Below are 26,726 nucleotides of genomic sequence, written 5' to 3'. Positions count from 1 at the left end.
CCGACTCTCTCGGTCCTTATCCTCGAGCAACTCGGCAGTGGTGCGAGTTAGTGAGTCCTCCTGACTGGAATCAGCATAGATAGCCCGGAGATACCCATGCGCTCCAGGAAGTGAAGCTGGCATATACCGGAAGTCGGTGTTGCGAAGCAGGCCAATCCTGACTCGCATGATGGTCATCATAGAATAAGCAGCATCTTGCACCGCCATATCAATGGTAACACCGAGTCCATAGGAACAGTGAAGGGGCTCGGTGGAACCAGGATAAGAGGGAAATATCCTGACAGTGCAGAGATACTGGCTTTGGTTAAAGTCTCGGAACTGCTCTTCGACTGTGTATTCGGGATACCAACGGTAACCCGTCTCGATCATTACCCGGACTAACATAGCCATATGATCGGTCACACCGATGCATCTGGTCAGGCGAACCACTTGTTTTTGGTCACGAGTGGCCATCTGAAAGCATAACCACAATGCAAAGGCATTAGAATTTCTGGCAGAATTTGGACAGCATAACGGCTGTAAATGCTCAAAAGGATTTTGAGACATTTTATAAGGCTCGACAATATCATATCAAGGTTCTGGTCCAACTTAGTAACATAACAAGATAGTAGAACTGAACTAGGCTTGTAATCATCAAACCTATAAGGTACTACTGATTAGTAACACGTGAACCTGATAGAGAGAAGAGATCCTAATCCTTAACCCCCGGTGGAAGAATGGACTGACTCAGATCAGAATGTCATGAGGTAAAGGAGTAAAAAGAGCCTTACAAACCATCCCACAATCAATTCCCCTACATATAACTAAAGCATTTCTAGAGTCAACATCGACCAGTTTGGCTTGGAGAACCTACAGGCAGTCCGGCTCTGATGCCAACGCTGTCAGGACCCCGACTCAATGTCACATCGATCTAGCCTCTAACACCTCATATCACTTTGCGGCCTCACGCACGGTATCCCCACGGGTGTCGCCTTACCTTTGCCCGGGACCGTTTGCGCCTTTTGGCACACGTATATGATAGTGTCGCTAGCATCCATATGAAAAGGAGCCCGGGCTGACATGGCTAGTTGTAAACCCAAAGTGGCACAGACTTACAGGGACATGCATCCATGACCCAGCATCGAACGTGTTGGTCATCAGCGAGTAAGTTCCGGGCTGTAGCACTGGGCTAGCAGGACTCCGGTAAACCGGGCTGTAGCGGGCTAACAGGACTCCGGTACTCAACGCGTGACATTTCCCCGAAGGGACAGACACAGGAACGAAGAAGGACACATGCCGGCCAGCCTAAGTGTTCTGGAGCAGTAGCAAGCTACCATGGCTCAGTGGAGACACTAGGAGACATTTCCCGGTAAGAGAGGCTACTAAAGATAAACAACTAGATAGTCAGATCCCACACATGCCAAGCATTTCAATCATACACACAATATGCTCGATATGTGCAAATACAACAAGGCATCACAACATGACTCTACGACACAAGTACTTTATTTAAAAGGCTCAGTGAACCATACATAGCATACACACAAGTACGGGTCACACGACCCACATTCAAGTCATACAAGCATACAAGCCAACAGCGGAAGTGTTTTGTCTGAGTACAGACAACTAGTAAAATAAAAGAGGCTTGGGTAAGCCTAGCTATACTACATGATCCTTCACTTGCTCAGGATCACCACCTGGGCCTTAGTCTACTCATCGATGTCAACGTCTACGAAGAACCCGTCGGAAGGGGTTGTGGCATCTTCTGAAAAATGTAAATTAAAGCAACATGAGTACAAAGGTACTCAGCAAGACTTACATCAGATCCTAGATACATGCATATTATCAAGAGGGGTTGGTGGGGTTATTGCAGCAAGCCAGCATTGACTCTTGGCTAAGCTATCCTACGAGACTCCAACTTGAAATGGTTTTGCGCACTCGAGTCCACTACTCACCACTTCAATACACTACCGAGGATCCACCTCCGTCTTCCTACGGAAGAGCCATCCTCGGCACTCACGCTTATCTTGAGGCTTTTAGTAGTTTCCATTTACTTGTCTATGAACTGTATAGGCAACCAAGTAGTCCTTTACCACGGACGCGGCTATTCGAATAGATGATGTTAACCCTGCAGGCGTGTACTTCTTCATACACGCTCTCACCACTTACCGCCGTTTACATGACATGTACTCGGCAACCTTCAAGCGGAAGCCCAACGTGGGTGTCGGCCACGACCTACCTAGACACTCAAGTCTCTAGTCCAGGTTTATCGCCTATTTGGGTTCCATCCATGAGGAGATCCGGCCGGAGTTTCGCTCACAGCCCCAAACGATGTGAACAGGGTTCCCGAGATACCAAACGGGCATCCGGTACACCCGGCCACGTACTTACCGCATCACAGCCCACCCCTACGGTCAGCGCTGTCCACGGCCTCCAGTAGGCTACAAACACCAGAAACTACTTGCAGTTCCTGGACAGAAGACTAGGGTGAATAAGAAGCCGAGAGGGTCCATTGGTTTCGGGCCCAATGCATGGTAGTAGCTGAATCTTAAATCACACATACAGATCTCAGTGCTTAAGGACGGCCTCAATGAAACAACCCACCATGTACTCCTACATGGCCTCTCATTGATACCTTTACCAAATCGTGTTCAACACCTTACTCTCATACTGACACGATCATTTCACTCTAGCCCATCACCAGATGAACCAGACCTGACACGACTCTAAGCATAGCAGGCATAGCAAGGTAGGAACAACACAATCATATGGCTCAATCAACTCCTACACATGCTAGTGGGTTTCATCTAGTTACTGTGGCAATGACAGGTCATGCAGAGGAAATGGGTTCAACTACCGCAGCACACAGCAGTTTGAATCGCGTTGTCTTAATGCAGTAAAAGAGAGCAGAAGCGAGAACATGGGATTTTATCGATATGATCAAATGGTTGGTTGCTTGCCTGATGGGTCGGTGCACTGATTTTGTTCTTTGTTGGGGTAATCACGGTACTCCTCGGGGGCAGGACCTGCCGCAGAGAGCACCGATACACAAACATTACCAAACAGTATGCAACAATATGATGCATGCATGAGACATGGAAAAATGAGTGTAATTGGGCTAATGCAACTAAAAACAGATGGGTTTGAACTAATTTGAACCAATGATTCAAAGTTCAAACTCATAAGTTGCCATTTCAAGTGCTTTATCTTGTTCTGTGATAAACAGCAGGTTAGCTTGTTTAATCATGCATGAAACCAGTACAGATGGAAAGATTGGATTTTTGTGATCATTTTTTATATATAATTTGTTTCATTTGGAGCTATAGATTAATTTCTATGATTTTTTGAAGTTTGTAGCATTTTCTGGAATTTATAAATCATTCTGGATTTATTTTAATTCCAGAAAAGGATTACTGCATCAGCATGATGTCATGCTGACCTCAGCAAGTCAACAGAGACGTCCAGGTCAAACCTGACTGTGGGTCCAGGGTGTCAGTGTAATTAGTTTAGTTAATAATTAATTAAAACTAAACCAGTTTAGTTAACAGGGCTGGGCCCCACCTGTCATTGACTCAACAGAGTCAACCAGGGCCCACTCGTGGTCAAAGTCAAAGTCAGTTGCACCGGCATTTAGCCGCCGGCGAGCCCGACGCGGCGGCGGAAGTGATTTTGGCCGTTCCGGCCACCAAATGGGTCGCGGAAGGCATCTAGGTGGAGCTGGGGACAAACCGCAGCTCTTGGTGGAGTTAGTTGAGGTCGGGGTTGCCGGAGTTGGCGCCGGCGACGACCTAGGCGGCCGCCGGAGTTCGGGTGGATGCGAACTCGAAGCTAGGGTGTGCGGTGAGGTGCGGGGAGTGCATGGTTAGACCCTACGCGTCGTGGTGAGTGCGATGGACACCGAGAGGTGGCCGGAGGATGGCCGGGAGCACGTCGGCGACGAGATCCGCGGCGGTGCGTGCGGGTGATCTTCGTGTGGTCGCGGTGCTGCACGGGAGCGAGAGAAAGAAGGGGGAGGGGTTAGCTAAGCTCACGGCGGTCTTGAGGGAACAGACGGCGCGGTCGGGGACGAGCTGGTGCGGCGGCAACGGCGAAGGGGATCTCCGGCGATGGCGGTTCGGTCGAGGTCGGTGCGGCGGCTTCGGGGCACGCGAGCGCTCGGGGCTCGGCTAGCTCGAAGGAGTAGAGGGTGGCGGAGCTTCTGGACATGGTGGTGCGGCGTGGAAACGACGGGGAGCACGACTACGGCGGCGGTGCGGCGGCGGTGGTGTCGGCCATGGCGTGGGAGAGCGAGGGAGAGGAGCTGGGGGCGAATCGAGGTGTCCACGGGGTTCGGGGTGCGACGTGGAGCTCGTCCAGGCCAGCTAGGCGGCGAAAGAGGGAAGCAGGGCGACGGGCAGCTGCGTGGCGCACGCTGCGGCCGCCGTCGAGCACCTGCCTGCTTGCCTGGCCAAGCCAAGCAGCTCGCTGGAGCGGTGGCTGGGCTGGGCCGGCAGGTGGGCCTCTGGGTGGCGACAGGTAAGCTTTTTCCTTTATTTTTGTTCCTGTTTTTATTCTGTAAGTTTGTTGAATTGCTAAAAATACCTAGGCAACTCCAAAATTCACCAAACTGCACCTGGTCCTTAGTTGGAATATTTCCAACATGGAACATTTTAGTTTGGGATTATTTGAGCATTTGAATTTTTTTTATAAATTTTAAATGCCCAAATTCAAATACTTATGATTTAATTCAAGACCTTAGGATGACCTAGGAAACTGTGCATCACTTTTGGCAGAGGTTCTGAACCAAGACAAAAATGATGGACATTTTAGAAGGGCATTTCAGATTCATTGAAAATATTTTTAGTAAATCCTAGTTGGATTCAGAGGGGGCTGGGGGCTCTGTCATCCCCATTTCAAGTTTCTGTTGAATGAAATAGACATGATGCAACACTCTAATGCATGAACTAGCTAGGGTGTGACATGGTGTCCGAATATAGTCGTCCAATATATCAATCTTTATGTATCGACCATTTTCGAGACCCCCCCCCCGTTATGTCTGTGATCACATCCGGGGCTCCGAACAATCTTCAGTACAACATATCACATAAACTCATAATACCAATCGGCATCGAACAGTAAGCGTACGGACCCTACGGGTTTGAGAACTATGTAGACATGACCGAGACACGTCTCCGGTCAATAACCAATAGCGGAACATGGATGCTCATATTGGTTCCTACATATTCTACGAAGATCTTTATCGGTCAAACCGCATAACAACATACGTTGTTCCCTTTGTCATCGGTATGTTACTTGCCCGAGATTTAATCGTCGGTATCTCAATACCTAGTTCAATCTCGTTATCGGCAAGTCTCTTCACTCGTTCCATAATACTTCATCCCACAACTAACTCATTATTTACAATGCTTGCAAGGCTTATAGTGATGAGTATTACCGAGAGGGCCCAGAGATACCTCTCCAAAACACAGAGTGACAAATCCTAATCTCGATCTATGCCAACCCAACAAACACCTTTGGAGACACCTGTAGAGCACCTTTATAATCACCTATTTACGTTGTGACATTTGGTAGCACACAAAGTGTTCCTCCGGTATTCGGGAGTTGCATAATCTCATAGTCTGAGGAACTTGTATAAGTCATGAAGAAAGCAATAGCAATGAAACTGACACGATCATAATGCTAATCTAACGAATGGGTCATGTCCATCACATCATTCTCCTAATGATGTGATCCCGTTCATCAAATGACAACACATGTCTATGGTTAGGAACATAACCATCTTTGATCAACGAGCTAGTCAAGTAGAGGCATACTAGGGACTATATGTTTTATCTATGTATTCACACATGTACTAAGTTTCCGGTTAATACAATTCTAGCATGAATAATAAACATTTATCATGAATTAAGGAAATAAATGATAACTTTGTTATTGCCTCTAGGGAATATTTCCTTCAGGACCAAGGCCACCACCATAGAGGGAGATGTGATCTAGTTCACGTCCACCAGCTCTCTTGAGCTCAAGAACACCTCATCTCCTGTGGCCAGTTCATCCACTGTACTAGTTCATCCTCAGCCCTTCGAGGTAATCCACCAAAACGCTGGAGTAGGGTATTACACCGCAAGGTGGCCCGAACCAGGATAAACTAATGTGTCCCTTTGTCTCTTCGATCTCGTCGCGCTAGGCTTAGGAGGATCGCGAGTAGGCAGGCTGGGTAGGTAGAGATCTCCGCACGCACCCCAGAGTTCGAACCTTTCAAGGGTTTGCGGAACCCATAATTTGATAGTTTCGTGCCAATATTATACAATTTTTACATACTTTTGGCAACATTTTATATGATTTATTGGAGTAACCTATTGATCCAGTGCCCAGTGCCAGTTCCTGTCCGTTGCATGTTTTTTGTTTCGCGGAATATCCATATCAAACGAAGTCCAAACGCGATAAAAATTTATGGAGAATTATTTTGGAATATTTGTGATTTTTGGGAAGTGGAATCAATGCAAACGGGGGCCCACAGCTCCCAAGATACACCAGGGTGCGCCCTAGACCCTAGGCGTGCCCAGGTGTCTTGTGCCCTCCTCGTAGGTCGGTTGGAGCTCTACATCGGGCGCAAGGAAGCTTATATCCGAAAAAATAGTTTTAAAATCTCAGCGCAATCAGAGTTACGGATCTCCGGATATTAGAAATGGTTTTCGGCCAGATCTGGCGAGCGCGAAACAGAAGAGAACATAGAGGGAGATCCTATCTCGGAGCTGCTCCCGCCCCTCCGCCGCCATGGAGGCCATGGACCAGAGGGGGAACCCTGCTCCCATCTAGGGGGGCCAAGGAAGAAGAAGAAGGAAGGGGGCTCTCTCCCTCTCTCTCTCTCGGTGGTGCCGAAACGCCGCTGGGGCAATCATCGTGTGACAGCGATCTACTCCAACAACTATGTCATCTTCACCAACAACTCCATCACCTTCCCCCATCTATATTCAGGGTCCACTCTCCCGCAACCCGTTGTACCCTCTACTTGAACATGGTGTTGTCGGAAATATGCCCTAGAGGCAATAATAAAAGGATTATTATTATATTTCCTTATTCAAGATAATTGTCTTTATTCATGCTATAATTGTATTATCCGGAAATCGTAATACACGTGTGAATACATAGACCATAATATGTCCCTAGTAAGCCTCTAGTTGACTAGCTCGTTGATCAACAGATAGTCATGGTTTCCTGGCTATGGACATTGGATGTCGTTGATAACGGGATCACATCATTAGGAGAATGATGTGATGGACAAGACCCAATCCTAAGCATAGCACAAGATCGTGTAGTTCGTTTGCTAGAGCTTTTCCAATGTCAAGTATCCTTTCCTTAAACCATGAGATCGTGTAACTCCCGGATACCGTAGGAGTGCTTTGGGTGTACCAAACGTCACAACGTAACTGGGTGACTATAAAGGTGCACTACAGGTATCTCCGAAAGTGTCTGTTGGGTTGACACGGATCGAGACTGGGATTTGTCACTCCGTATGACGGAGAGGTATCTCTGGGCCCACTCGGTAATGCAACATCATAATGAGCTCAAAGTGACCAAGTGTTTGGTCACGGGATCATGCATTACAGTACGAGTAAAGTGACTTGCCGGTAACGAGACTGAACGAGGTATTGGGATACCGACGATCGAGTCTCGGGCAAGTAACGTACCGATTGACAAAGGGAATTGAATACGGGGTTGTTTAATCCTCGACATCGTGGTTCATCCGATGAGATCATCGAGGAGCATGTGGGAGCCAACATGGGTATCCAGATCCCGCTGTTGGTTATTGCCCGAGAGTCATCTCGGTCATGTCTACGTGTCTCCCGAACCCGTAGGGTCTACACACTTAAGGTTCGGTGACGCTAGGGTTGTATGAATATGAGTATGCAGCATACCGAATGTTGTTAGGAGTCCCGGATGAGATCCTGGACGTCATGAGGAGTTCCAGAATGGTCCGGAGGTAAAGAATTATATATAGGAAGTGTTGTTTCGGCCATCGGGAAAGTTTCGGGGTCACCCGGTATTGTACCCTGACCACCGGAAGGGTCCCGGAATTTAGACACAGCCTTGGCCTTCAGGGCACGTGGTCAGGGTACAATACCGGGGCCAACCCTGACCACCGGAAGGATCCTGGCTCATATGAGGACTCTGGTAGTAGCCTTGGTGATCCTGAAGAATTGAGCCAGGAGCTAGCACTGCTCGTGAAGAAATTCCAGAAGTTCTCAAGACGTGGTCGCTTTGGAAAATCCTCAAGAAGCAGTGATTCTTCATCCAGTGACTATAAAAGAAGATTGTGCCACAAATGCAAGAAACCTGGTCACTACATTTCTGATGATGCAAAGAAGAAGAAGAAATCGTCAAAATCTTCGTCATCGAAATCCTCGAAGTCTTCATCTCACAAGAAGAGCAGCTCCAAGAAGGCTCGGGCATTCATTGGCAAGGAAATGGACTCTGAAGCTGAATCTGAGGAAAATGATGAAGAGGAGGCTTCTGAAGAATCTGACTCTGGTATGGCGAGTCTGGCCGTCGCTACTGCTTTCGTTAGCAAGTCCATCTTCAACACTGAAGAAACTGACCCGACCAACAAGCCTGATGAAGATAATGATGGCTACGCTCCCACCTATTGCTTCATGGAAAAGGGTGCAAAGGTACTCAAATACAACTCCTCTGAATCTAGTGAAAATGAATCTGATGAGGATCTCAAGCCCAGCTACTCTAAACTTGCTAAGATTGCTGTGAAACAACAAAGGGCTTTTGAGAAAGTTCAAAACATGCTAGACAAAAGTGATGATATGTTGGGTGAAGAAATGGATCGCACTAAAGCCCTGACTAAAAATATTCAAAGACTTCAGTCTAGGTTTGATAACCTTCAAAGTCATCATAACACTCTCTTATCTGATCATGAGAAACTTTCTTATGAATTTCTTCAAGAAAAGCAAGATCATGAGAAGCTTTCTCTTGAATCTCTTCAAAGAAAGGAAGATCTTGAAAAGTTAAGAGTGTGCTATGAAGATCTTCAGAAGGAGCGCGATTCATTACTAGCTCAACAAATCAGCGCTTCTCAGGAAGAATTTGTTCCTCCATGCTTAAAGTGCATTGAACGTGAAACTGCTAATTCTTCACCTGAATGTTCAAATGCTTCAACTGTTACAAATTCTTCATCTGCCTCTGCTATCACTAATTCCTCACCCGAGGACATTGCTAGTATCACTGACAATGCAGGGCTGAAGGAATTGTACATGACAGGCATGTACAAAAGCCTCAAAGGGCATCAGACACTTTGTGATGTGCTTAAAAAGCAGATCCTCAACAGAAACCCTAGGAAAGAGGGTATTGCCTTTGAGAGGAAACTCAATGCTGATGGAACATATTGGAAGCCTGAGCAGTACCCCAAAACCTCATGGGTTGCTGCAAAGGGACCTCCTGTTGATCCATCAAACTTATCTGGCTTTACATGTGAATCTCCTCATTCTTCTGATGTGTCATTTGACTCCAACTATAAACTGTACAAAAATCAGAATGGTGAAGTATTTGCTAGATATGTTGGCACTAACTGCAGGAACGGTTCCCCTATGAAGAAAATCTGGGTTCCCAAAAGTTTCGTTGAAAGTCTTCAGGTGAATGTCCTCATGACACCACCTGTGAAGAACAGGAACCCCAGATCAAATTCTTCATATGGACCAAATTCTTCATATGGATCCAAGTCCTCATACGGACCAAATTCCTCACATGAATCAAATTCCTCAAAAGGATCAAAGTCCTCATATGATTATCATCGTGCTAACAATTCTATCTCACAGGGTAAAGCTAAGGGCTATGAATATGTGCATTATTCTTCAAACCATTATGTTCATAAGTCCTCGAAGAATTACTCTGCTTATTCATATGCTTACCCTAACCCCTCTTATGTGAAACGAAACGGTTTGGCAACTTTGCCACCTTTCTCGTATGGTGCTCGCAGAATGATGAACTCTTTGCCACCCCTTCAGATGTGGGTGGTGAAGAAAAAGAACTAATCTCTTCTGCAGGGTCAGGTCTCCAGACATGCTTTACCGTCTGAAGAATTTGCTGGGGACCTGACAAACATGCCTGAAAGGACGCAGGCGAATCATGATGAAATGAACTTTCATTTCACACGTCCTCATAATGCTATATCTGTTTACTGCTTGATGAAATTCATCTAATGAAATTGATATCATATTCTTCACTGATGAAGCATATGAGATTGTAAGCTACACTAATTCATCTGCAGGATGATCAACCCAAAACTACTGAATGGGTCCTCGATAGTGGATGTACAAATCACATGACTGGTGACAAGAATCTATTGATGGATGCTCCTTTAACACCTTCACCTCTGAAGCATATCATCTTTGCTGACAAAGGCAAAAGTCAGGTATTGGGTCTTGGTAAGGTTGCTATCTCTAAAGATAAGCACATGGACAAAGTCATGCTTGTTGAGTCCTTAGGATACAAACTCATGTCAGTCTCAATGCTTTGTGATCTTGATATGGTAGTTGTATTTGGCAAATATCGTTGTGTTGTGATTATGGAAGCTGACAATTCCAAAGTCTTCGAAGGCTTTAGGAGAGGAGATCTGTATATTGTTGATTTCTCTACAGGACCACAACCAGCCGTGTGTTTACTTGCAAAAGCTTCAGAAGGCTGGCTGTGGCATCGACGACTTGGTCACGCAGGCATGAGGAATTTGAACACGCTTGCGAAGAAGAAGCATGTCATTGGCATTGAGAATGTCAAATTCCTCAAGGATCACTTATGCGGAGCCTGTGAAGCTGGAAAAATGACAAAGGCCAAGCATCCAGCGAAGACTATCATGACCACTACCCGTCCATTTGAATTGCTTCACATGGACCTCTTCGGACCTAATCATTACTCAGCAGTCACTAATGATGCATCTCTATATGGTTTTGTCATTGTTGATGATTACTCTCGATATACATGGGTACACATTGTTACTTACAAATATGAAGTGCAGGAAGTCTTCAAACGATTTTCCTCGAGGGCTTCAACCAACTTTGGTGTGAAGATCAAGCATATAAGAAGTGACAATGGAACTGAGTTCAAGAATTCCGGTCTTGATGCCTATCTTGATGAACTTGGTATTACTCATGAGTTATCTGCTCCTTATACTCCTCAACAAAATGGCATCATGGAGCGCAAGAACAGAACTCTTGTTGAGATGGCCCGCACTATGCTTGATGAATACAAAACGCCTCAGCGTTTCTGGATTGATGCAATTGATACTGCGTGCCACATCATCAACAGAGAATATCTTCACAAATTCTTCAAGAAGACGGCCTATGAACTCCTCACTGACAAGAAACCCAACGTGAGTTATTTCAAAGTCTTCAGTGCTAAATGCTGGATTAGAGATCCTCACCACAACTCTAAATTTGCACCGAAAGCACATGAAGGTTTTATGCTTGGTTACGGAAAGGACTCGCACACCTACAGAGTCTTCAACATTGTTCTTCACAAGATTGTTGACACTGTAGATGTGCAGTTCGATGAAACTAATGGCTCGCAAAGAGAGCACCTACCTTCTGTGTTAGATGAACCAGCACCTGAGGATGCTATCAAGCTCAAGGAAACTGAGGATATCATTCCTACTAAAGAATCTGCTGAAGAATTTATTCCTGCTCATGAAGAACGTCGAACTAATGCACCTGAAGAACATGATGAGGAAAATGGTGCTGAAGAAAATGCTGACCAAAATCCTCAGTGACAACCAACTCATCCACGCGTTGCAAAAGAAGTGCAAGTGGAAAAGATCATCGATGACATTAGCGCACCAGGTCCTCTCACACGCTCAAAAGCTTCACATTTATCTAACTTTTGTGGGCACTATGCTTTTGTCTCTATCACAGAGCCCACTAAGGTAGATGAAGCATTTTTGGAGCCGGAGTGGATTCAGGCTATGCAAGAAGAATTACATCAGTTCGAGCTAAACAATGTCTGGGAATTGGTCAATCGCCCAGATCCTCGCAAGCATAATATCATTGGCACAAAGTGGATCTACCGCAACAAGCAAGATGAAAATGGCCTTGTTGTGAGGAATAAGGCACAGCTAGTAGCTCAAGGCTACACACAGGTTGAAGGAATTGATTTCGATGAAACTTTTGCACCTGTTGCTAGACTTGAGGCTATTCGCATATTACTTGCCTATGCTAACCATCATGATATCATCTTATATAAAATGGATGTGAAAAGTGCATTCCTCAATGGTAAGCTTGTGGAAGAAGTATATGTTGCTCAACCCCCAGGTTTTGAAGATCCAAAGAATCCTGACAAAGTCTTCAGACTCAATAAGGCCCTGTATGGCCTTAAGCAAGCCCCTCGGGCGTGGTATGATACATTGAAGGAATTCTTCGTGAAGAATGGCTTCTCACCTGGTTCACTCGACCCTACTCTCTTTACTAAATCTTATGATGGTGAACTGTTTGTGTGCCAAATATATGTTGATGATATTATCTTTGGCTGTACTGACCAACGTTACAGTGATGAATTTGCCTATATGATGAGTGAAGAATATCAAATGTCTATGATGGGAGAGTTGAAATTCTTCTTAGGTCTTCAAATTCATCAGCAGCGCAATGGCATATTCATATCTCAGGAGAAATACCTCAAAGATGTACTGAGGAAATTCGGCATGCAAGATTGCAAAGGCGTCAAAATTCCTATGCCCACAAATGGCCATCTATGCACTGATGAAAATGGTATTGACTTCGATCACAAGGTATACCGCTCCATGATTGGTTCTTTATTGTACTTATGTGCATCTAGGCCAGATATAATGCTTAGTGTTTGCATGTGTGCCCGATTTCAAGCTGCACCGAAGGAATCACACCATAAGGCTGTGAAGCATATTCTTCGATATCTAGCTCACACACCAACACTAGTATTATGGTACCCCAAGGGCTCTGCTTTTGATCTCATTGGATATTCTGACTCTGACTATGCTGGTGATCGTGTGGACCGCAAGTCAACATCTGGCACTTGTCATTTCCTCAGACGATCTTTGGTCTGTTGGTCCTCGAAGAAACAGAACTGCATATCACTGTCTACTGCTGAAGCTGAATACATTGCTGTTGGCTCATGCTGTGCTCAACTGCTTTGGATGAAGCAAACCCTCAAGGACTATGGCATCAACATGAAGAATGTGCCTCTCCTCTGCGACAATGAGAGTGCCATCAAAATTGCTCACAACCCAGTTCAGCACTCGAAGACAAAGCACATCCAGATTCGTCATCATTTTCTTCTTGATCATGTGTTGAAGGGCGACATCTCCATCGAGCATGTGAAGACTGAAGAACAGCTAGCTGATATCTTCACTAAGCCCTTGGATGAGAAGAGATTTAGCAAGTTGCGGTGTGAGCTAAATATCTTAGAATCTTCGAATGTTCTTTGAAAAGGACACACATCCTAACACTTGTGCAAAATTGATGACTTAGATGTGCAACACATGAAGAAACGTTTTTCTTCAATCAAGGAAGAATAACACTCTAAGTGTGAAGAAATTAGTGAAGAATTTGATTCTCAGAACCCTACGACAATTGTACGCGGTGTCTGAAATCATCATTCTTATATGGTGGGTCACGCCACCACAAAAGTTGAAAATCTTCAATTTGAGTTTTTCCTCAGATTTTGAAATTCTTCAGTTTTTCAAATCCTTCAACTTTGCAAAATCTTCACTATTTCCGTCGTTTTTCTTCATTTGCTATACATATATATGAGTTTATGTCCTCTACAGCATTCACTTATGGCTATTTCTTCAAGTTGTGATTTCTGCTAAGTGAATGTGATCGGACCCTTCCCCCTCTATGCTATACTCAACCCAATCTATTCACAGATTCTTCATGTGCGTTCTATTTGAAACTTGTTCAAAGTCTTCACTGTGTCCTGTCAGCTGAAGAAATTGCGAACGAAACTTTAACAAATCTTATCCAGATTTTCGGTTTTACCGCTCAAACCGTTCCGCATCCCATGATGCATTATTATAATCACCCACGATCTTACACGATCTCATCTGACAGTACGTGGGTGACGCATGTCGCGTGAAGGAGAAAGGGCAGGGGCATGTTCGTCCCAAAATCTTCGGGCGAACAGTTTTTACCGTGGCTATAAATACCCCTCTCCCCTTCCTCAGTTCATTTACTCCGCTCGGTCGCTGTCTCTCGCTCGAGCTCTCCTCAAACCCTAGCGCCGCCGCTACTCCATTGCCGCCAGTGAGGAAGAGCTTCACTGCCTCGACCTCGTCGCCGTCGTACTCGCACCGGCTGCGGAAATCTTCACTCCGCCGCCGCCGTAGCTGTCTCCCTCTGCCAAGTTAGGGCATGGGAGATCTAACGTGACGAACTTCACCGCTGTTCATCTCTGTTCGTCGTGTTCTTCGGTTCGGGTAATTAAAAGTTACTTTTATTACTCACTTTGATTCTCAAACTTTACTGAAAAATCTTCAATGGTGTTTTATTCTTCAAATCTTCACATATGAACACCTCACACACTGTATGCTCTTGATCCATCTCTCTAAGCACTCATTTCTTCAAGATTCCTCAATTGTGCAGATTTTCGATCTGTACAACTCTAGAACCTAAGACAAGAACGCTTAGTGAAATTCCTCAAGGCTCAACTGGTCAAATTCCTCAACACTTGTCTTTTCAAAAAACCTTCTGAGAACGCATATGACCTCTCCAAATTCCTCGCACCTACACTCTGTTCACAGGTACTCATGTCTGCCGCTGAATCACTAGGTTCTCATCAACTTAACTCATTTGCAGCATTCCTCGAAGAAAAACTGCATACTTCTTCAGAGTGTTCAATTGTTCAAATTCCTCATCTGAAGAAAATGGCTGAAGGAAAGAGACCGCAAAAAGGAGGAAAGAAACCAGAGGTCATGACTGCTTTCGAGATCCCTGATGAAATATACAAGGATTATTGCACACCTGATGAAGCCAAGTTTGGCAAAGAGAACAAAAATCAGCGCAAAGTGCGCATTTAGAGGATTGAACGAAGATAGGCACGAGAATGGAGGGAATATCGATATGTTACTCCAAAGTACATGAAGAAATTTGCCTTAAATCCTCCATGCCCAAGAACTCCACTGGCACCTGGCCAAGTAGCTGATCCCACCAGCATCAAGCGTGGTGAGGACTTTCCTGAAGAATGGGCTAGGCGTCAAGCAAAACTGGCGAGACAAGCCAAGGAGGCGGTGAGGAAATTCAATGAGGATTCTGCCGCCGCTGCTGCCGCTGAGACCTCGGTCAAACCGAGGAAATAAATGCCGAAGAAGCCTACTCGTAAGCCAAGTGCTTCACCATGAGCGCCCTTATGGCAAATTCCTCAGATAGCTACTGCCCCACCAAAGTCCTCAGCAGCTCCCTCAAAGTCCTCAACTCCTGTGCATCTGGCTACATGCCAAAGGACTCAGGGTTTCTCAATTGCTTCTGGTGTCTCAGCGAGTTCCTCAGCTGCACCAATGTCCTCATCAGGCCCCTCACTGTTGAAGACAAAAGCAACAGCTGGACGCGGTCCTCGGCCAAGTCCAAGGAAGAAACAGGTTGCATTCCAAGTGCCCTCTGAAGATGAGGCCTCTGATGAAGAACTTGCTGAAATCATCAGAGACAGACAAGCAAAGGCCGCTAGAGCCAAGGGCACATCTGTGCCACTGCTGTTGGATCCGAAGAAAATCCTTGACTACATTGACCTCTGGCACAAGGATCCAAACACTCCAATGCCTGATCTGCCTCTGACTCCTGGTCAAAGTCATATGCTGACCCATTTCATCTCTCAAGAGAAATGGAAGTTTGAAAAGGCTCATGAGATAAAGAGAGCTCAAGCTAGAAAGGAGAAGCTTCTGAAGAAGAACGTTGTCAGACTGACACCTGAAGAACTTCTCAAGGCTCAATCTGAAATCCAAGCCCTCAGCAAGGATTTCGATGCATACAATGCTGATTGGCAAGGAGCCATAGTGAGATTCGTCAACCTGACAAAGAGAATGTCAACTGTTGCAGCCCCATCGCAACTAGAAAATCCTCAGGCTGCAGACTCTGCTCAGCCTGCTGAAGAACATGCCAGCACCGCTGATGACTTTCAGCCTGCTGATGAAAACACAAGTTCCAGGGCTGATGACTCCGTTCCAGCCGCTGAAGAAATTCCTAGGGCATCCTATAGTGGTGCGCCTGTAGAAACTGAAGAGATCAGGGCAACTGCACCAGTTGCGCCTGAAGAAAATGAACCACAGTCCTCAGCTCCTCCCGCGCCAACACCAACTCCAATTCTTCCTTCTGCCTATGAAGTGAAGAAGACCAAGGCTGCAGAGCGAGCTGCAGTGAAGAAAAGGAAGGCATCAGCTGCGTCAAATTCTTCGGCTGCGAAGAAAATGAAGCCAATGACCAGCTCGCTTGAAAATCCTATTGATGTCGTTTCAATTTCCTCCATGTCATCTAAGGAAATTGTTCCTTATGGAGAAGACTACAAGATCCCAAGCGGATCTGATGAAGAAAATCATTCTGCTACTACTTCAGAGCAGTTTGATGAAGAAATTGAAGTGGAAGCAATCCCTTCACCGCTAGTCATTTCCTCACCCATGCCTCAGTTCATAGCTTAAGAGGCAGGTGTTGAGGAAATCGAAAACGAAGATGAAGATGTGGATGTTGGATGCACTACACCAGTGATGAACGATGACTTTTGGGAAAGTCAGCATCCCAATACTCCTCTCTTCACTCCCATCCAACAAATTCCTCAGTCCCCAGCAACCACTGTTCAAATGGGCTCTGAAGAAACTCATCCCACATTGTCTGTTCATGAAGAAATTCCAGCTGCTAGTGCTGAAGAACCTGCTGCTGCTGATCCCCAAACTGCACAAGAAGAGGAACCAGAAATTCCTCAGCCTGAAGAACATGAGATCGTGATTCCTGAGGTTGTGCTGCAAATCACTGACACTCCTCTGCCCAAGCCGAAGAATCCGTTCTCAAGCAAGCAAAAATTCAAGGCTGAAGACTTCTTTTCTGAGCATGTGTTCTTCACTGATTATAATCCATATGACTCTGGTCGCATAAGGAAGAGGCGTTTCTGGACTGCTACTCAAGCCAACTTCTATTCCTCTGTGCTATTTGACAAGGACAAAATCTTCGATCATGAACATATTCCTCATGTGGATATGGAATCTCTGCCGTGCTTCGAGCCAGTCCTCGGACTGTCTATTTAATCCTGACGAAGACAATGAGTCCAATCAAAGGCCACGACTCAAATGATGAAGATGTCGTTGGCATCATGAAGAACATGCTTTTCAACATCATTCATGGCGTTCCCGTCAACTTCCATGATTTCTTCATGAGGACTCTGGCTAATGTTGCTATGTCACCTTTCGAGCTGAAGCCCTATGCGCCTTGGATTATGAGATTCATAAGGGCAAGATCTTCACTGAATTACAAGGCTGACACTCTGAACCATGGTAGCTACCTGCCTCCCATTGAAGTCCTCAAGCGACCAGTTTCATCATCTGATGATAAAGGCAAGGCAGCTGCTGTGATCGATGAAGGCACTCGTCCATTGGATGGTCAATTTCGTCTGGCTACATCTTATTCCACCAATGATGATTCTGCCACACATGACACTGCCGCAAACACCTCAGCCAAGCAAAAGCCTCAAGCCACAGCACCCAGGGTGATGACTGATCGTGAGTTACTCCTCAGTCTTCATCAGAAGGTTGATCGCAATCACAAATGGGTGAAGCGTCAGTTTGCATCAATTCTTCACAACATGACCTCAACCCATAATGCAGTGAAGAAAAATCAGTATCACCTTCATGAAACCCTCAACCGCACCTGGGCTGTTCTCACTCATGTATATAGCGCGGAAGAACTGAAGACTATGGGTCTCCAGGAAGCATTTGACTGGTCTGCACCTCCTCCGAAGAAATTCAAGAGAGTCAAAGTTCCTGATCTGGTGGCCAGCTCTTATTCTTCATCGCGTGAAACTGATGAGCATGAAGATTTGGACGACACTGCGGCAGGCCCTACTTCAACAAACAACCCCGACAATGCTAGCGCTCCTCCATCGACTTGAAATTCTTCAGGGGCGTTAGTCCTCAGTTTCAATCATTTTGGTCATTTGATGACAAAGGGGGAGAAATCTGAGTTAGTCTTCAAGCGGGTTTATATTATGGGTGTTTTTGTTAAGTTACAACTCTCGTTCTTCCGAAAGTTTTTACTGGATCGAGTTGTAATCTTAAACCCGACGGTGTCCTGACACTTTTGGACGGTGCATGGTGCTCTGATACTTTTGATGCACTGTGCTCTGATACTTTTGATGTGACATTCTGCATGCTTATTCCTCGTTAATACTATTGCACGCATGCTGAATTACATCAGGCACCATATTTCATCATGCATTTCAAATTCTTTATACTATATATCAAATGCGTGTATGAATTACAAGATATAGGGGGAGTTCTCCATGATCCAATTCTTCAAATGTGCATTGCCTTCAAAAGCAAATTCCTCACTATGCACATATTCTGGGGGAGTTCTTCTATATCTTGCAATCAAATTCCTCAATATCAGTATTTACACTTCATATGTTTATCCCCATTGAAAACTTAACCTATGTTGTCATCAATCACCAAAAAGGGGGAGATTGTAAGTGCATCTAGTGCCCCTTAGTGATTTTGGTGTATTGAAGACTTATAGGTTAAGTGACTGATGCGTTTGTGAGTGTACACAGGTCTATAAGTCCATGAGGAGTTTGATATTTACAGAGAAAGTCGACCCCTAAAAATGAAGTTCTTCGACTGAAGACTTTGATATTCCGAAGACTTTCTGAAGACTTTGGAAGTGAAGAAATTGGTGTGACCTTGAAGACTTGGTATTCATTCGAGGAACATGAAGCGTGAATACTTTTGTTTTCGTAGTTTCGTTTTCTCTTTCTTGAGTCATAGGAAACACCGTACTGTTAAAGGGGGTCGAGGAAATACTAAGGAAAAATTTCCATGTGATGCTCAACTCAAAATCCTACACCTACCAATCCCTTCGAGTGAAGCCATTGGAAATCTCATAACAGTTCAGTCAATTTCTTCAGTGACAGAGATGCAGTTCTTCTGGTCACTGATGACTTTGCTCTGACTGAGGAGTTAGGAATTCGCCAGTGCGAATTGCCTACACAGTGAGGAACATGATAGCCCTGAGGAATTTGAGAGTCAATTTCCGACCGTTGCTGTGCTGCGAGCCGGCTGTCCCAAAATATCTTTGTCAGGACCCCGACTCAATGCCACATCGATCTAGCATGTAACACCTCATATCACTTTGCGGCCTCACACACGGTATTCCCACGGGTGTCGCCTTACCTTTGCCCGGGACCGTTTGCGCCTTTTGGCACACGTATATGATAGTGTCGCTAGCATCCATATGATAAGGAGCCCGGGCTGACATGGCTAGTCGTAAACCCAAAGTGGCACAAACCTACAGGGACAGGCATTCATGACCCAGCATCGAACGTGTCGGTCATCAGCGAGTGAATCCAGGCTGTAGCACTGGGCTAGCAGGACTCCGGTGAACCGGGCTGTAGCGGGCTAGCAGGACTCCGGTATTCATCGCGTGACATTTCCCCGAAGGGACAGACACAGGAATGAAGAAGGACACATGCCAGCCAGCCTAAGTGTTCCGGAGCAGTAGCAAGCTACCATGGCTCGGTGGAAACACTAGGAGACATTTCCCGATAAGAGAGGCTACTAAAGATAAACAACTAGATAGTCAGATCCCACACATACCAAGCATTTCAATAACATACACACAATATGCTCGATATGTGCAAATAAAACAGGGCATCACAACATGACTCTACGACTCAAGTATTTTATTCAATAGGCTCCGAGGAGCGAGATATTACAAACATGGGTCTCATGACCCAACATCCAGAGCATACAAGTCAAAGAACAAGCGGAAGCTTAACATGTCTGAGTACAGACACCTACAAATGAAAAAGGCTGAGAAGCCTGACTATCTACCAGATCCTGCCGAGGGCACAAGATCGTAGCAGAGGTAACAAGCTAAACGTCGAAGTCCACGCGGAACTACTAGCGAGACTGAAGTCTCTCTGCAAAAACGTAAAATAGGCAAATGTGAGTACAAATGTACCCAGCAAGACTTACATCAGAACTAACTACATATGCATCATTATCAACAAAGGGGGTGGTGGAGTATAACTGCAGCAAGCCAGCTTTGACTCGGTGGCTAACCTGAACTATGACTGCAAGTAACTCTTTTGAGGTGGCGCACACGAGTCCACATATTCACCATATCAATACACCACTATGGATCCGCTCCCGTCTCCCTACGAGAACGCCATCCATAGCACTCACGCTTATCTTGCGTATTTTAGAGTATCCACTTTCACTTGTCTATGAACTATGCAAGGGGTCCAAGTTTCCATATCCGAGGAATCCGGCTATTCGAATAGATAATGATAACCCTGCAGGGGTGTACATCTTCACACACGCTCTCGCCACTTATCGCCCTGTACACGTCATGTACCTCGGCAACCTTCAAGCGGAAGCCGGGCGAGGGAGTCGGCCACGACCTACCTAAACACTCAAGTCTCTCGTCCATGTTTATCGCCTATTCGGGTTCCATCCGCAAGGAGATCCGGCCGGGGTGTCGCTCACGGCCCCAAACGATGTGTGCAGGGTTCCCGAGCCCACCATCCGGGTGCCACTCGGTACACCAGGCCACGTGTGCCTAGTCTGTCCCAAGCCCACCCTGCCGGGTGCCACTTGGTAGAAACATAGCACTACCTACAAACACCAAAAACTAGTTGCAACTCCTGGACAGAGAACAAGGGTGATTAAGAAGCCGAGAGGGGTCGAGTTACCGGAACCCAATGTGTGGTAGTAACTGTTCATGGATCACAAACACAGAACTTAGTTCCTAAGGACGGCTGCAATGAGACAACCCACCATGTACTCCTACATGGCCTCTCACCGCTACCTTTACCAAATCGTTTTCACACACGGTAGGACATGTTCACACACCTCCAATTCATCCCTGATGAATCAGACCTGACACAACTCTAAGCAATAGCAGGCATGACAAACAAGCATGAACGAGTAGGCACAACAGGGCTCAAACAACTCCTACTCATGCTAGTGGGTTTCATCTATTTACTGTGGCAATGACAGGTCATGCAGAGGATAAAGGGGTTCAGCTACCGTAGTAAGTAACAGATGAATCGTTGTTGTCCTAATGTAGTAAAAGGGAGCAGGAGCGAGAGAGTAGGATTGTATCGGAATGAACAAGGGGTTTTTGCTTGTCTGGCACTTCTGAAGATAGTATATCTCTTCATCGGTGTCATCGAACTCATCGTCGGAACGCGTCTATCGAGAGGGGGCAATTACCGGCAACTGAGAAAGAAACACAATCAATGCAAATGCACAATATGATGCATGATCATGACATGGCAATATGCTGTGGTTTGAGCTAATGCAACTAGCAACCAGATTAAATGAAGCTGGTTTGAATCAAAGATTCAAATTCAAACTCCATATGTGATGGTTTAAATGCCCTTAATATGATTTGCCCTATTCAGCAACTATAACTTGTTCTAACATGCATGAAACTAGTACAGATGGATAGATTGGATTTTTTTGATAATTTTTCATATATAACTTGTTTAATTTGGAGTTACAGTTGAATTACTATGAATTTTTGAAGTTTGCAACATTTTCTGGAATTTTCCATATAAGAATAAATCCAGAAAATAAGTTGCTGCGTCAGCATGACATAGGTATGATGTCAGCAGGTCAACTGGGTCGGCCAGGTCAAACCTGACCTGTGGGACCCATACGTCAGTGTCACGGTGCTGTCTGGGTCACAGACATGTGGGGTCGGGTCAACAGTGACGTGGCCAGGTCAAACTGACCTGTGGGACAAGCGGGGTTAGTTTAACAGTGGCTAATTAAGTTTTAGCAATTAAACTAAACTAGTTTAATAGGGACTGGCCCCACCTGTCATTGACTCAGGGGAGGTCAAACCCCTGGTCAGCCGAGGCTAATACGCCGGCGGCTCGTCGCCGGCTACAGCAGGCACGGCGGAGGGCTCGGGTTAGTTCCTCCGGCGACCAAAACGACGGCGGAGAGGCTCTACGTGGTGCTGGGACTCGCGCGCATCCAACACGACTAGCGGCAGCAGCCGGGGTGGACCGAGCTCGCCGGAAACGAGCTCGCAGCGGCGGCCGGAGTTCGGGTGGGTGTGGGGTTGGCGCTAGGGGGCACGTGGGGAGAATCTGGTGCTGGCTACGGGCTCCTGGAGACGTGTTGAGCGCGGTGGTGTGCTCGGCTTCGAGCTACAACGGCTCCAGCCACGGCGGTGACGAGGCACGGCGGCGGCGAGCTTTGGCTCCGATGCAAAAGGCGGCTACGATGAGAAAAACGCCACGGGGTTAGGGGGGAAGCGACGGGAAGCTCACAGCGCATCCGACGGAATCGTCGGAGAGCTCGGGGACGGTCCAACGCGGGCACAACGGCGACGACGATCTCCGGTGCTGGAGGTTGAAGACGACGGCGATGGCGGCTCCATAGGGCGTCCGGAGACGCACGGCTTGGCGGGGAGGACGAGGGCTACGACGCGGAGCTTTTGGACTCGTCGGAGAGGCGAGGCCATGGCGGTGGGCGCGGCAACGGCGAGCGGCGGCGACGGCTGCGCTCGGGCATAACGGGAGAGGACGAGGGAGAGAGCCAGGGGGAGATTGGGGTGTCGGCGGGGTCGGGGCAGTGCCGAGGAGTGGCTTCGAGGCGTCGCCACGCTGTCCAGGCGAGGCAGGCGGCCAGGGAGCTGCGTGGCGAGCTCGGCATGCGCGGGCGCGCTCCTCTCTGCCTGCCTGGCGAGAGGAAGCAGGTGGCTGGCACGGGTGCTGGCCCGGCCAGTGGGCTGCCAGGTGGGCTGCGCCAGGTAAGTGGCCAGGTAGTTTCCTCTCTCTCTCTGTTTTCTATTTTAATTATTGTTTACTATTTATTCTGTAATCTTTAGGGCTTATTATAAATACTTAAACAGACCCAAAAATCATGAAACTACACAATGCCACTAGTTGGAATATAACCAACAGCAAACATTTTAGTTTATGATTATTTGAGCATTTAAAATATTTGATAGCATTTAAATGCCCAAATGCAAATATAGTATGATTTAATCCAGAGCCCAAATATGTCATGGAAAATGTGCATCACCTCTGGTTACTGTTTCCAGCATTTTCCAAGCATGAAGAACATTTTTGAAAGCCATTTGGAATTACTGGAAATATTTTGGTTGAACCTAGTGAATTCCTTAATGCTAGGGTTTAGGCAATCCCCATTTCAAGTTTCTGAGAATTTTAAACATGATGCACACATGAAGGCTAGTCTAGAGCATACCAGAACTAGGGATGTGACAGCTCACCCCCACTAAACAAGAATCTTGTCCCGAGATTCAAGACATGAGGTAAGAAGACAGAGGGGACACGAAGCTATCACAATCTTCTAGTTCCAGGTTGCACTCCATAAGAACCTTCATTCGATCATCATCTTGTCTCGACGTCTTGCCCTAAGAGCTCCAACTAACATAACAACGAGAGGGAAAGAAGAATTTTAGAAGAATCGATCTTCTTGAGGTTTGAGCAACTTAGGATCATCTCAATGATCACAAGATCAACTCACAGAATGAGACGTAGAAACATCTCTAGAGCTGAGAGGCAAGACATGCATCAAGAGGGATGGAAGAAACAATTTGATGAGGGTTTCAAAGTAGCGAGGAAACAAATACTATGATCCCATAATGGGGCACCTTGGGAGAGGTGACTCGTAGAAATATCCCTTAAGTGGCAAAAAGAATTACCCTGATTCAAAGATCATTGAAACCCTGTATACCAGCCTAAGGCAATTCTCGAACGATCATTTGGAGGGGTTTTGGTAGAATGGCATACCCGGATTAGAATGGATGATGTGGGTTACCTTGTTGAAAACAACACAAGGGATGATTTTGCTTGCGCGTGCTCTCAAAAACTTGAGCATTTCCATATTCATCAAGGTTTTACCAATATCCGTGTCAAGGATCCTGGCAACACAACGTACTACCATGATGAATACCGGTGGAGGATGCAGATGCAAAGGAAAGATAACACTTTCTCAGATTTCACCTTGGCGAGGCCAAGGGGACCAAATCTGGATGATCGACCAAGGGACATTTAACACTCTCCTTCTAATGTTCTCCTTGATGCGCTAGAGTAACCCATTCATTGAAATGGTTTGGTATCTAGAACATCAAGTAACAGGTCGAACTTCGGAAGCTCAAGAATCCATAAGGAATAACTACGGAGGTAAGTCCTGCAAAATCCTTATGGGGAGGAGGCCAACTTCCTCAAGCAAGATACTACAATAATGGGTCTTCCGACTGGGTGTGTTGGCCACGACATCCACTTTACCGGGTTACAGAGAGACCAATATTATAGTTCTTGGAAAATGCTCCAACCATCATATTTGCCTGAGATTCAGATCTGGTTGGTGTCAGAATAATCCAGACTCATCGAGTCTAGAAAGAAAAATGAAAGTTTGCAACACAAATCGACAAGATGACGTTGCGAGATTCTCGGGAAATGAACTACGATAGCAAGCTCCAAAACATGAGTTGGTTCTGCTACATACATGTGAACACGCTGTCCCAGACAAGCATGACCACGTAGTAGTCTTATAATAAAACACTACCGAGTTCAGGTTGGGAACCATCATCGGGGATATCGAAGTCTTGTGCATTACCATGGATTAGCACTTAACTCCTTTTCCTGAACAAATCAGTTAGTGGCTTGGTGTGCTAAGGAATCCATATGGAGTGGAGGTAATTAATCTACCAAACCACATAATACATACGCACATGCGTAACTGACTTGGGATGGTACCAGAGGAAACCAAAACAATCTTTCTCGAACTCACGGCGGCAACTTGCACCAAATGCACGTGAATTCGAGGAAGTCACTTCTTCCATCCAAGCATAAGCTTCATGAACGGAACACGAAGGCGTTGCTTACAAAGTTTCCAACACTAGGTTGATGCTCAACATGAATCATGGAGGAGACAAAATGCATTTGATGGGCTCAACAACAATTCATCCAGATTCCCATGGAGATGGAATTCCATAACTATGTGAACAAGGTGATAGCATTGGCCAGACCAGAGGATATAATGGTGTATGCTCGAGGAAAAACCATGAGTAAGACAACATTACGAATATCGTTGGTTCTGATTTGATTTGACGATAGCCCATACTCAAATCGAAGTTTTTATAAGACAATAGGTCCAACAACTGATCGCAGGGACCAATCGATGAAGATATCATCTTTCTTCAACTAACACACCAACACCAGGATATCCCTTTGAAACGAACTAGGTTAGGTAAGCTTTTATCTTCCAACTCTCCAAGTTGTCGTTTAGCTTAACCAACTAGCTCAGGGGTATCCAATACGGATTCTTGGAGAAGGGGTGGTTTACAAGAAACCAACTTGATCACGAGCTCAGCATAGCGGTCAGGTGACAACCTGGTAATACTTCCGAGAAGATATACAGAAAATCACGAACCACCGATATGTCACTAAGCTCGAGAACAATCTTGCTTTTCAGGGCAAGATGGTATGGTGAAATAAGCAAGGTATTGGATAATCCTAACTCATTGATCAAGAGTGCACCAGAAATAAGGACTAGGTAGCACGATCAATCTTAGAATGATGATTCAAAACCCAACACGCTAAGAATGAAATTATTGTCCCTTAACTACCAAGCAACGGAGTTGCTAGGAGCATAGATTTCACACATCACGATTCACTTGTCGGTGTTCCGGTTACAATAACACGGAACCGAGGAATGAGTAATGATGTCGAGAAGTATCACTGTATCAAGAGTTCATAGGATGGTGTGCATTTCCCATGATATTCCTGACATAAAGATGGTAATACTTCAAGGTAGAACAGAACAAAAGCTGGATTGGCATTTTGATCTGTGGAATACAACTACTTTGACCCAATCCTAGACGTGGATGAGGTACTGGAGTTTGTTTCTCCTAGTCATTCCGGAATAGGATGGCTTGACGGACCACAAGATTACTAGGCATCGGTAACACGGATGCACAACTACTCCTGACTATCAATTGATAGACGAAGACCGGAATACGACTGAAGAGGGACAACTCAAAGGAACATATAACTTTCTGAGTTGTAGATGCATAGATTAGTATGTCGAGCGAAGCTCAACATTTCTTCCGGACAACCCATGCGAAAGGGTAGAACTGGCAGATTCACAATATAGAATGGAGAACTCATCAAAAGCACTCTGGTTGTGATCTTTTAGTTCAAAAGAACTTCTGCCATAAGCAGTTCATGGTATTTGGAAGAAGGAAATACCACGGACCTCGAGGACTAATGTAAAGGTTACTAATATCCTAAAGGAACTAGAAACACTATCAACACGAGGTAAGTAGGGTGAATCTCGGGTTCAAAACCCAAGGAGTAGAATACCTACTACTAAATGGCATCACGGGATGCTTTCGAGAATGATGGCCATAGTCATCACACTGGAACACGGAACATGGCTAGATTACTAGGTGATACTCTAGACACCTAAGGTCATAATAATAATAGCTCCAACATAAATGTCGAGGCAATAGAGTACCTCAACTCAGCAATTAGTGTGATTAACC

The sequence above is a fragment of the Triticum dicoccoides genome, chromosome 1B (genome assembly GCF_002162155.2).
Source record: "Triticum dicoccoides isolate Atlit2015 ecotype Zavitan chromosome 1B, WEW_v2.0, whole genome shotgun sequence".
In the NCBI taxonomy this organism is placed as follows: Eukaryota; Viridiplantae; Streptophyta; class Magnoliopsida; order Poales; family Poaceae; genus Triticum; species Triticum dicoccoides.
This window is presented reverse-complemented; position numbering follows the sequence as displayed.